At 33.9% G+C, this 13,767-nt stretch overlaps 1 pseudogene; it reads left to right on the top strand.

The window, feature by feature from the left end:
• Positions 1 to 5,700: 5,700 nt before the first annotated feature.
• On the top strand, positions 5,701 to 6,659 carry LOC101618033 (annotated as a pseudogene).
• Positions 6,660 to 13,767: the final 7,108 nt, after the last annotated feature.

Raw genomic sequence — 13,767 nt, 5'->3', positions numbered from 1 at the left:
TATAATATTATTCAGTTTCATCAATTTTTTCCAAATTTTATAATTTTACTTTTTATAACTTAATAAAATAATATTATATATGAATAGAAGAACAATTAATATGGTTTTACAAGGATATCTGTTGTAGAATATATATATTTTGGGGTATACACCAAGGAATTGGGATATTTGGACATATGGTCGTTTTATTTTTGGCAATTGGAGAAATCCAAATACTGGTTTCCAGATGACTGTCCCAACAACAATGAATACTTATTCCCCCTCCCTCATATCATTATTAGCATTTGTTACCATTTGCTCCTTCATGATAGACATTCTAACTATGGATGGAAAGATGTAATTTCAATGTGGTTTGACTTTGCATTTTCTTGATGGCTAAGGATGTTGTATAACTTTTAAAAAATTAAAAAAATATTTAAGAGTCACTTTGATTTCCTCTTTTGAGAGGTCTTGAATCAGTTCTACAGCCCATTTTTTAATTGTTCCCTTTCTTTTGATGTTTCATGTTTGAGTTATTTGTATATTCTAGATATTAATCCCAGGTGAGAAGCATAGCTTTCAAAGATATTTGTTTGTGTGTTTGTTTTGGTTTTTCATGGTAGGGTCTCACTCTAGCCAAGGCTTGAACTCATGGAGATCCCTCCTACCTCTACCTACCAAGTGATGGGATTAAAAGCATATGCCACCATGCCCAGCATCAAAGATTTTTTTTTTTCATATTGTAGGCTGCATCTTCACTCAGGGGTCAGTTGCTTTTTCTGTACAAAAGCTTAATTTTATGAGTTCTCATTGATTTTTTTTATTTGCAAAGGGACTGGAATCCTATCCAGAATGTACTTACTCATGATTTTATCTTGTACTGTTTACCCTACTTATTTTAAGAGAAGTTTTAGAGTTTGGGTATCATACTGAAGTACTTGATTCATTTCAATTTGATTTTGGGCCTAAGTGTTTTCTGCCATCTTTTTCTGTCTTCAGAACACTTCTTTGTTCAGACAAAACCCTTTGATTACATATAATTAATCTTTGCATACAAAAATTTAAAATTTTACATAAAATGATTTCTAACACATTCAAATAAACCCTTTTAGATTATACTGTTTTCGAACATAAATATAAAAAAAATCATTCTTATTTTCTTATTTTGAGGGAATCAAAATGCATCATGATTGGATATGCTTTCATTAAGAAACCATATTACAGTTCCAAGAATTAGTCAGGATTGAAAAAAAAAACAAAAAAACACTGATCTTAGGCCATCAAAATTTTAAAAGCAACCAATACTACAAAAAAAAAAAAAAGAATTTCACTAGTTTGTTGAGTTTCAATTAAGTCACTTTCAGTGTTGATGTTCTCTAGTTGACATAATATTGTTTTTTCTTGGTGTCATTTTCTTAAACCTAAATGGATCATGTGGAAGAGGTATAAAGAATATTTAGAGAAATGTATATAGTTGTTAAGGTCTTTGCTACAATATTTCAAAAGTATTTAAAAAGCATCCATCCAATGATGACATATTTAAGTATTAAGAATATATAGAAATGGGTTTTACGTAACACAGTATCATTTGCATTTTTAAAATTTTTATTTATTTAATTGAAAGTGGAGAGAAACACACAGAGAGAGAAACAGAGAGAATTGACATTCCAGAGTCTCCAGCCACTGCAAAGTCCAAATGTATGTGCCACTTTGTACATCTGGATTTGTGTGGGTTCTAAGGAATCTGGACATGTGGATATATGTGGATACTAAGGAATCAAACCTGGGTCCTTAGGCTTTGTAGTCAAGTACATTAAGTGCTGAGCCATTTCTCCAGCCCTCATTTGCAGTTTTAACTGTGAACAAAATGTGTTCTTTTGTGATAAATAGTATAAAGACCCTTCAAGTATATTACAGAAAACAAAACAAAACACATTTTTTCTACAAAAGCCCATCTTCACTAAATTTTTTTTAATTTTTATTTATTTTTTATTAATTAGTTTGTATTCAGTGAATACGGTCATGTTGGTACCATTGTTAGCCTCCTCCCTGTCCTCTCCCCTCCCCCTGGCCCCTCCATGTTGGGTATATGGGTCATGCATTGTGGAGTTAGCCCTCAGTGATTCACAGGAGGAAATGTCTTTGTGCATCATGACCCAACATGTGGCTCTGACATTCGTTCCACCCCCTCTTTCACAAATTTCCCTGAGCCAACTGATCTGCTCAGTACAATAGAACCCATAGCTAGAGCTGGGAAACAAGTCAGAGCCAGATCCAAAAATTAGCCTGCTCTCCATTATTAAGCTACCACCAATCGTGGGCTGGAAGAGGGCCTACATCTATTAAATTCTCTCTAAAAAATAATGGTTATCCCATTTATCTTGTGCTAACTTTGCTCTCTGTTGGAGAATCTGCTTCTCTTTTTCAGATACACACAGATCCTAAGGAGAGAACCACCCTATTATACCTCAAAATAGCCCCAGCTGAAACTAAGAATAATTGGTGAAACAAGCAAGTGTGCTATTTTCTTGGCGAACCTGGTACCAGCACAAAGGTGAAGGTGATCAACACAGAAAACAATCAACTCCCACCAAAAACAGATATCCAGAGACACAGAGGCTCCCAAGACCTCATCACTGAAGCAGACATAAAATGAATAATTAAATTTTAATTAGTACAGATCTATTTATTTTCCCTAAAACAGAAGTGTAAGAAAGACTTTTCACTTATTAAAAAAAAAAATACTTCAGGCTAATAAACCTTGACTTCTGCTTGCAAGTAACTTCAACAAATATACTTCACTATCAACTTGTAATTGTCTAACAGTGTGCAATTCAGATAGTTTTGTACCATTATTCTTGATACTGTAATAGCCTGTCTTTTTTTGTTCATCATGAGAAAAGAAAATTGGTGTTTGGAGCTGAAGATCTAATTATACTTCTCTAAGGAGAAAATAATGTATTTGTTACAAGTCTAATAGAAGTCATGCTTTAAAACATATACTAGACTTGGCTATTACCTATTACTTTGGGAATCTATACTGTAATGCATATATTTAAAACACACACACACAGACACACCCACACACTCACACACACATACACATATGTATCTGACAGATTACAAAAAATATTTTATTTCTGCATCTGAACTAATTAGCTGTTCCCATTTAGTTATGCTACCAAAAATTTATATCCTCAATTTTTTAGTTGAAAAATGTAAGAAGCATTTTAAGTTCTTGTTCTTTTCTAAAGCTCCAAGATTTGTTGAAAACAATTACAGGTAAACACTTAAAACTATAAAGCTTAGAAAATTTACCTTTATTATAACACACACACACACACACACACACACACACATACACACACACATATTTCCTCCAGTAACTAATTTGCAATCACTTAATAGGTTTTCAATTTACAAATCAAGTCTCAGCAGAGTTCAATATCTCCTTTTACATGTTTTTGATGAATTTTAAGTGATGGCATAGAGTCATGCATGAATTAGTGGTTTCAGTATTTATCAGGGCTTTCTCTATGCATCATAACAAGAATGGCTAAAATTAGCACAGTAAGTAATACTGGATAATTTCATATATTAAATTCATTCTACACTATAATAGTATTTTTGTAAATGCAACTTCAAGCATGGGAATAAAGAAATGTATACTCCATCGATAACAAATAACTTTAAATTTAATAAACTATTAATTATTCTGGATTTCTTTCAGGTTTCTCTCTTTACAGTTATATCAGAAAATATTTTGTAATACTATATTTTTAAAAATTTTTAGTTTTAACCATATTTTAAATATTTTATTTATTTACTTAATGGATAAAGAGGCAGATTTTTATATATGTATATATATATATGATATATTAATTACTATGATCAAAAGATAAAAGATGTCTCCCTTTTCCTCTGTGAACAGCATTTCTGCTTCTTGCTTCTTAGCCAAATATTGATTTACTCTCTACTTATCTTGAAACATTCTTACTTCTCCATTTAAAATATAATTTAGTTAGATACAGCAACCTTGTTGGCGGTTATTTACTTTCAGTTCTTAAAATATATTTAAAATATATTGCTTCAATGCTGTCTTGGTTTTAAGGTTGCTAATGAGAGAAATGATGTTATTTTAATGTGTTTGTCTTTGTTGGTGAGCTGAAAGTTTTCTATTAGAGTTTTTAATTTTGTTTCTTTGGATTATACTTTTAACATCATGGGTATAATAGGTCATGGAAAAAAATTTCGTCTTTTCATTTGGGGTTCTAAATGACTCTTGTCTTTCTTTATATTTGGGAAACTTTCTGATATAATTCAATTGAGTAGATTTTGGAAGCTTTTAATGTTTACCTCAGTCCTTTCTACACCATAATTCTTAGGTTTGGTTTCTTTATTGTATACCTGAATTCCTGAACAGTCTAATTCTGTTAAATTGTTTGCATTTTCTTTTGATATTTGAATGTAGTATTTTATCTACTTGCCCTCCATCCATTTTAGTTCTTCTGCTTGGTTGAGTCACTGGGGATGCTTTCCACTATTTTTTGATTTGATAAATTCATTTTTTCATTTATAAAATTTCTATGCCTATAGCAAAATCTGTTCCTTGCTGAAACTTTCTTCCATGCTACTGACTCTTCCTTCCATAAGGCTGAATTTTATACCTGTTTTGCTAACAGTTTTCTGTGCATTGATAACTTTCTTCTCCAGGTCCTGGATTGAATTCATCTGCTGTTTTGTGTCCTCTGAGATCATTGATCACTTTTAACAGTAAACCTTTGAAAACCTCTCCTCTCATTTTACCTATTTCTGTATCTTTGACTTTAGTATTTAAAGACTTGTGATCTTTGGATAAGTCAGATTTTCTTCCTTTTTCATGATTTCTGTGTTTCTGGGTTATGATTTATACATCTGTTGGCACCAATATATCTTTTGGTATTTCTTTGGGATTTCTTCACTAAGAAGCCTACTCTTTAAAGTTTGATATTTATTACTAGTAAGGGAAAAGAATACAGACTTATAAAACTAACATCAAGCCATACAAGATACAGAATTCTATTTAAAATTCATTAATAGCTACTAATTTATAACCAATGACAATAAAACAAAATGATAATACAGTTTTATAATGTGCTTTCATGTTAAAAATTATTTAGCATAAGTGGAAGAAAAAGAAATGTATGATATAAAGAATAGAAGCTAGCAAAGGGGAAGAACAGAGAAGGATGGTTAAAGAAATAAAAACTTAAAGAATAATAAGAAAAATGTCATATATAGAGAAAGATTCAGAAGGTTAAAATTTACCAAAAGGATTTCTCAATAATGAGAAAGTTCAAATATATATTATATAAGTGAAAGAAGGATCATGAAAGTGGAAAACACAAGAATATGTAAGAAATAATAAGGAAAAATTAAAACACTGCAAAAGTATAATGTATAAAAAGAGGAATGATATTTTAAATGGAATAAAACTATAGTAATAAAGTTTTAGTATTAATATATTTTATACCTTAAATTTGAAAAAAAATTGGTCATACGTGCTCTTTCAATACAAATATGTTATGTACATGAAATAATGGATATATTAATGTTAGTAACTATTTCACAATATCTTTGTATATGAAAAATAATAGGCACGCAGGCATGGGCACCTCGACCCCTGTGCCGCCGCAGCGCGAGCCCAGGAGGAGAAGTTAGATTAGCAGAGGCTCTGGACGATTTCTTCAACAGATGGTAACGAAAAATAATCCAGATGGGGTGCAAATGCTGTAAGATGATACAAAGCAATCTCTTTGATCCTGTTCAAGTGCCTTCCCCTGGTTTTGTCAATGAAGTCAACAGCTGCAAGCTGGAGGAGGATGACATGGTTAGACTAAAAGACAAGCAGAACAGTGAGGTTCTGGTGCCTAAGGATGCCCTGGCTAACAGTGGTTGTATGAAGAGGATGGACAGCAGAGTCCGGACAGCTGGTCTACCTCAACAAGCACCACTTCCTCAGGAAGACACTGGAGGAGGACCGGGAGTGGGGAAGCATGGTGTTGCTGTCAATGGCATCAGCCCCATGGCCACTCTGCAGTCTGTCATGCGTTCCAGGTCCCACCAGAGAGACAGTGGCTCCTGGGCCAACACGGTAGATGTTGCACACCTAGCCCAACCCTTCCTTGAAAGCGAGGGCCACAGGGGACAGGGCTGTGTGCTGCTCCCTTCAGAAGTGACCCAAGCTACTGGGCATGGAGACTGCAGAACCTCCTGTGAGGCCAAGAGTCTGGCATTGGCAGTGGCAGACCGTGTCCTGCAGATACCAGCCCGCATTACCCCCAGCTCTGGGACCCTGTGCCGAGCATGAGGAAAACGACTGTCTTTGCAGGAAGCACCCCAAGGATGAAGAACCCCAGCTGGGAATTCACCCCACAGGGGCTGAGCAGGCTTTGAACATGCCCTTCCATAGGAAGAGAAGCTGAGGCTCCCTAAAGGAGACCATGACTACCTAAGCGCTGAGGATCTACTTTAAAGAGGAGGGTCCTGCTCACCCTGGACCTGGGGTTGACCCCAGAAGGGAGCAGGACTCCCACGGGGACAAGGATGGGGACAGGGTAGATGAAGACGCAGGCGTGGCCTAGGCCCTGGCTGTGTTAGAAGCGGCCACTGCGGGTAAAGACATGGATGAGGCCGACTAGCGAGGGAGTGGTGCTGGCTGCAGGCAGGTGCTTGGCAGGCCACTCTGCCAGCCGGCCAGGGCCACCCTTGCCAATCATGGCACTTGTTTGCATCCAGTGCCTGTTCTGATCTGCCAGTACCCGTGCAGTGGCCATTGTTAAGTATGTGGACCGTACTTCTGTGTACACGGGCTCCCATTCGAGACACTGGATTCCAAATCAGAGTGGTGCCCACACCCACAGCACATGCAAACACTTACCCACCCTCCACACATCCCAGAACTTTCTGTCTACAGGAGCAGGAGCATGCTCTGCCCTCTGACAATCCAAGGTCAAGGTCACAGGGCATTCAGTTTGGCTCTGCATTCTTTACCTGGCTTTTTTTGAGAGCCAAATATTTAACCCAAACTAGAAAATGTACCTATCCAATTAAAGTGCCTACTGTGCCCCAGATCATGGCTTTAACTTCAGGGACAATTACCCAGTGAACTAATAACTAACCACTTGTCAGGCAGCAAATTAAGTTCAGTGGCCTTCAGGGTGACCCGTAAACAAAGGGTTAGTCATTAGCTGTGCTAAGAAAACACCTTGACCTTAACTTTTCTTTTTACGTTAGACTTAATAATCTCCTGTGGGATGGGGGGGGGAGGCTGGCCAAGATAGTTCCTAAAATGTATCCTGTCTTACTTTTATGTTCATAAGTTTTGGAAGAGCAAAGCCATTTGTGAGGAGTGTGTGCCATTAAATGTCTGATTCTGATTAAAACAAAACAAAACAAAACAAAAATAATAATAATAATAATATATTAAGCATTAAATATATGTAATTTGTTTTAGCTATATCACAATAAAGTTGTTTTACTTCAGAAATTAATTTATGATGATGAAGAAAATATATAATTATTTCACACTGTTTATTGACTATACATTGGGTTAATATTAGTAGAAAATAATAGGGAGTGTGCTCATAAAATAAAATTTAAAATATGATTCTAACCATAGGATGTGTGTGTTTTCAAGAGAATTAAAACCTCTAATTAAAATGATTTTCTAAGATCCATGTTTATTGTAGCATTATTCACAATTACCAAGGCATATAAAAATACACTTTTATTAATAGTTGATTGTGTAAAGATGACAAAATGGTATATACAAAAGTGGAATATTATTAATTCTTATTAAAATGATACCCTGACATCTCAATATAAGTAGACCTGGAGGATAGAGTGGTAAGTGAAATAAGAGAGATTCAGAAAGACAGATACAGCATCATCACATCGGTGCATAAAACAAAATAGTTCAACTCATAGGCTTGGAGAAGAGAATCAGAAGTTACTGGGGAAGGGAAGGAAGAGAGATGAGGATATGCTAGCTGAATGGAAGAAAAATTCAATAATATCTTTGTATATGTAAAATGTGCTGATTTTTTTATATTTTCTCATTTCTGATAAATTTACACATGTGCACAATACATTTTTATTCCCCAACTTATCCTCTTTTCTCCACTTTTCCATCCAATTACTTACCCTTCTTCTTCCCATTAGTTACCATCTTACTTTTATTTTATTACTTCTTTATTTTATCACTTTGACTCCCTTATTTAAATGAAGATTGCTTACATAATTATGGGTAAGGATGGGGAATGAGCAATTCTTAATGTTATTACTATAAAGCAAATAATTAAAAGAATGAAATGAAACACTTCAAGTAATACATTTGTCTATGGACTTGATGGTAGTGACAATTTCACTATATAGATAGATTGATAGATGATAGATAGATAGATAGATAGGTAGATAGATAGATAGATGATATATAGATGGATAGAGATATCCCTATTACTGCCCACCACAATCAAAGCAGTGGGGTGCATAATGCCATATTTTTATTTACCCATGAAAGCAAGAAATTTGCTGCAAGGAATATAGGAAAAAAAATCACAAGCTGATTATGTTTGTAAAATAGCATGGTTTTATTTGTAATTATCAAAGAGAAATTATGAAAATGTTGACAATATAGCAATGTGTCCCCAAAAATAGTTGAAAGGATGAATTTATAAGAATTGTTTGACTAGAAAAAATAGTTTTGTTTTCTGACATGCATTCTATGACATTGTAACTCTTCTTTTCATTAAAATACTTTTAGTGTTAATAATAAATCTGTGGAATTCTGGCATGCAATATTTACTATTTTAAAAGGGGCACATTCTGTTCCATTTGCCACAGATGAATTTCACATTAAGAATATTCTAAATATGCAAATTTACTAATATTTTTAAGGTGATAAAATTTTTGAAGTCTTTCTTTCATGAAGAAAATCATCTACTTTCAGTTTAAAACACCTCTTTGATGCCCCCTGGATTAAATATAATTCTATTTTAAAATATCTATGAAAAATATTTCTAAACTTTTCCTATAACACAATATGAGTTATGAACCTAAAGTAGAAAAGCAATTTTTACATGCTTAAAATACTAAAAAATAGTAAAGTAACTGAAACATTTTGCAAGCTAAAAGTTAGTATAGGGACAGCACATTAAATGAATGTTAAGAATTTATAAGAATGTACATGTAAAGATGTAACACTGAATATTTAACTTTCCCCCAGCTTCAACTTAAACATCTATAAAATACTGTGTCTAACTTAGTAACACACACACACACATACACACACACACACACACACACATTCACATTCGTGCATGCACGTGCATATCACAGTGCACATCTAAAGTCCAGAAGATGAGAACTTTTGGTTGGTCCTTGTCTACTCACGTATTTTGTGGGCATGCTTCTTGCTCTATTCTTTGCTGAGCTTCCCCAGAAATTAAAGAAAATTCTTCTGCCTCTGCCTTACATCTTATCAGTGTTAGCTTGCTAGGATTATAGATGCCCACTAAGGAGTCTGGCATTTTAAGTAGGATCTGGGGATTGAACTCAGGTACTTCAGCTTGGGCTGTGAACACTGTATCACTGAGCAATCTCTCAAGACCTGATAATTTCAAAAATACTATGTGTAGGTCATATGTCAGTTAGCAAAAAATGAGTTGGGCTTCCTTTAGTCCAATAATATATAGAATGGAAATAGTGAAATAAATAACTTAATTATTCATCTAAGAATTATATACATTTAAACATATTCAGAATCCACAAAGCCTTTTTATTTTTATTTATTTGTTCATTTATTTGAGAAAGGAAGAGAGAGAGAGAGAGAATGGGCATGCCAGGGCCTCTATCCACTGAAAATGAATTCCAGATGCATTTGCCACTATGCACATCTGGCTTATGTCAGTAGTAGGGAATCAAACCTGGGTCCTTAGGCTTCATAGGCAAGCATCTTTACCATCCCTCCAGCCACAAAGAGTTTTCTTAAGGTGAATTGTTTTATGCTTATATTTGAGGTTTCACAGGTAATATATTTCATTTTTTAAAAGCACACAATAAAATTGTAGATGTTTTTCAAGTATTTTTTTGGTAACACTGAAAAGAATAGAGTATGTGTTCCAGGCATATATAGAACTTTATAGTATGTTAACTTGTGTAATAAAACATCAATGATTTCCTTAAAAATAAAGCTATATAATTTCATATGGGCATGGTGTACATGCATTTAATTCAAGCACTCTAGAGGCTGAGGTAAGAGGAGAACCATGATTTTAAGGTCCAGACTTGGCTACAGAGTGAGTTCCAGGCCAGTATGTGCTAAAGTGAGATCTTGCAATGAAACCTCAAAAGAATAATTTCAATAATTCTTTAACTCCACACTTTCCTTTTAGCATTCTTATTGTTTTGGTTTAAGAACATCTAAGATGAGATATTCCATCTTAAGTTTTAAATTGCACAATACACCATTGCTATCTATATACCTAATTTGCTTGTATGCAATTTATTTCTCTTGAGCTGAATGTCTTCATTGTTTATTCATGGTGTCACTCATTGCATCACTTCATTTTTCAAGGTGTAAAAGAATTTTATTCTGTTTAGTTGGTAATGACTATATTTCCATTTCATATAACAGTAAATGAACCATGCCATCTTTTCCCCTCAAGATTCCATCAGTCTTATAAATATGGTGCTTTGATAAAACAAAATACCTATTTTCTTTGAAGGTGTTTATTCTAGCAATTGCTATATTCTTCCCATATTCTATCAGAATTTTTTATGACTGTAAATAGGAAGTGTAACAAAAGCCTTATGGGGCTGGAGAGATGGCTTTGTGGTTAATGTGCTTGCCTGCTAAACCCAAGGACTCAGGTTTAATTCCCCAGTACCCACATAAGCCAGATGCACAAGGTGGTGAATGGGTCTGGATTTCATTTGCAGTGGCTGGAAGCCCTGGCTTGCCTATTCTCTCTCTCTCTCTCTCTCTCTCTCTCTCTCACTTTACTTTCCTCTTTCTGTCTCTTGCTCTAAAAAAGTGAAAAGTAATAATTAAGTCCTTACTCCTTTAAAATTAAAAATATTAATTAGTATAAAATTATGTCTTCCATTTGCATTTGTTCAGTCTTACAAGAATGTATATGTTCCATAAGCTTTCATGATTAAAGTATAACAATATGAATATTAAAAACATATAATTACTTTTTCCCAATGATTTGTTTTAGTGCAATAAGAAAGTAATGTAATTTAAAGAAAATAAGGAAGTAAATTCTAGTATATTATTAGTATTTATTTCCTTAAACTTATATTTTATGCTTATATTTAATTCATATTTAATAAGATGAATTATGGGTTTACTACTACTTCCTTGAATTATAACTTGTTTAATAGAAAATCATTTAAAAGTAGAGCAAAATAAAATAAAGGAAAATAATGTAAAATACAAAATGTACCCATGATATATTAAAGCTTTAACCATAGCCAAAAATACTTTGGTCTATAAATAATATCTAAAATGATCATAATGAATGTTGTCGTACTCATACATTACTGATTGCCTTTACAAGCCTTTATAATCCAGTTGACCTTAACCACTTCAAACTGGGTATGTCTGACTACAATTTTATTTAATGAATGCTATTTTTTGTAGTCTGTACATTCTGGAAATGAACATGGTGGTTTACTAATGCTATTGTGGTCTACCATGTTCAGATAGTACTATATAAATCATAACTGTGCTTCCTAATATTTGCTTTTAGAGTAGAGTACCACCATTATATGACCCATAAGAGAAGAGTAGAGAGAGAACCTGTTATTGTCTGGCATGTTTCAACAGAAAAATGTGGATATCAGAAGGAATAAAGATTAAATAGCATAAATCAGTACCAAATTGTTGCACTTAGTTTCTTATTTTCATATGTGTAACAAATGGAACCGATAGTTGTGACCCTGAACAATTGTAAGAACTCAATTTGTGTTAGTCATGGGAAGAGGTATGACAGAAATCTAGTGCTTATTTGTTTTTTGTTTTTTTTTTTGTTTGTTTGTTTTTTTTTTTTTTACTAAGGGTGGTGATGTGGGATAACAAGATTTTTCTGCTTATTCAATAGAAAGCAACTGGTTCTACTTGACTTCACCATGTGTGTACAGACGTACTCCATACCAGCAGTGTCCACTTCCAACTTTTCCAAAGGGGGAGAAAACTGGGTCACAGAAGACATTTTTCTCACTGCTTGTAGGAAATGAATGTAATGATTTGGAAAGAACTGGGTAATCACTGAAAAACAGAAATATGCAGGACATGGTGGTGTATGCCTTTAATCCAAGCATTCAGGAAGCTGGGGAAGAAGGATTGCTGTGAGTTTGAGGTCACCCTGAGACTACATAGTGAACTCCAGATCAGCTGGTCTAGAGCAAGACCCTACCTCGAAAATCCAAGATAAAAATAAATATGGAAGTAAGCCGGGCATGATGGCACACATCTTTAATCCCAGCATTTGGGAGGCAGAGGTAGAAGGATTACTGTGAGTTTGAGGCCACCCTGAGACTACATAGTGAATTCCAGGTAAGCCTGAGCTAGAGTGAGACCCTGCCTTAAAAAATGAAAAAAAAAAAAAAAAAAAAAAAAAAGAAGAAGAAGAAGAAATAAATGAGTGGAAAAAGAAACAATTATTCAGACTGGCATTGGGAAATACTAAAATTACAAAAGAATATTGAAGTGTCTAGGCAATGAATTTTCAAGTTTAATAAATTATAGACACAGATTTATCTGGTTATGAATACATATGAAACACATTCCCAAATACTATGTAAATTGCTACATTGAAATTCCATAGCTCCCCAAAAGATATTGATGGAAACTGTAAATTGCTTAGTGAGTTCCTTTTGCTGTGTAATCTTAATACTGTTCCTATTTGCTTCTATATCACAGTATTTCACAATAGTGTGTGTCATTACATATCCTTGCAGTAGATCTGATATGCTCATTGAACAGTTTTTGTTTTTACATGTGCAGCAATATATATTATCAATTATTTTCTATTATATATATTTACTCACTTGTATAAGTATGCAGATACCCTCACTTCACATCTTTACTCTTTTCTTAAATGAGTATTTTTGTGAAACTGTGACAAAATCTAATTTTATATGTTTTACTGGGGTGCTATGAATTGGGGGGTATTGTTTTGCTTTTGTTTTTCTGGATTAGGACAAAAGTATAATGGTATTGACATTGATACAAAGCCTGGGACATATTATAAATTGTGAAGATACATTCCCATACAGAGATGTAAGTCTGTGTTGATACACACAATTAAACAAATCAAGTTTGCAATTCTTAATTGATTTTAATTTTACTTCTAAAATCAGGTAGTATTCAGACCTAAAATGATTTAGGATGTTTGGCCCCAGCACATGTGCAGAACACATTTATAGCAAAAGAAAAAGAAACATACACAAAAAAGGAGTAAGGAACAGAGACAGCTGGGTTGGTTGTAACTTGACAGCTGCCTTATTTGAATAAGGTTTAAACAGTTTGCTGTTCATGATTGACCAAGTTTGACTGCTGTGTTTGGCTGGAGATCAGGTATGTGTGGCAATGTCAAATTCTGAAGTTGAAATTTTACTTTGTGATGTACGAAGTTTAACTGGATTTGCAAGGACTCCTGCAAAGGATGACTCAGGCCAAATTTAATATAATTTAACACCTTAAAAGTTTACTCAATTTACTATAAACAAAAATTTATTCTT

This window comes from Jaculus jaculus, chromosome X (genome assembly GCF_020740685.1).
Source record: "Jaculus jaculus isolate mJacJac1 chromosome X, mJacJac1.mat.Y.cur, whole genome shotgun sequence".
NCBI lineage: Eukaryota > Metazoa > Chordata > Mammalia > Rodentia > Dipodidae > Jaculus > Jaculus jaculus.
This window is presented reverse-complemented; position numbering and strand designations above follow the sequence as displayed.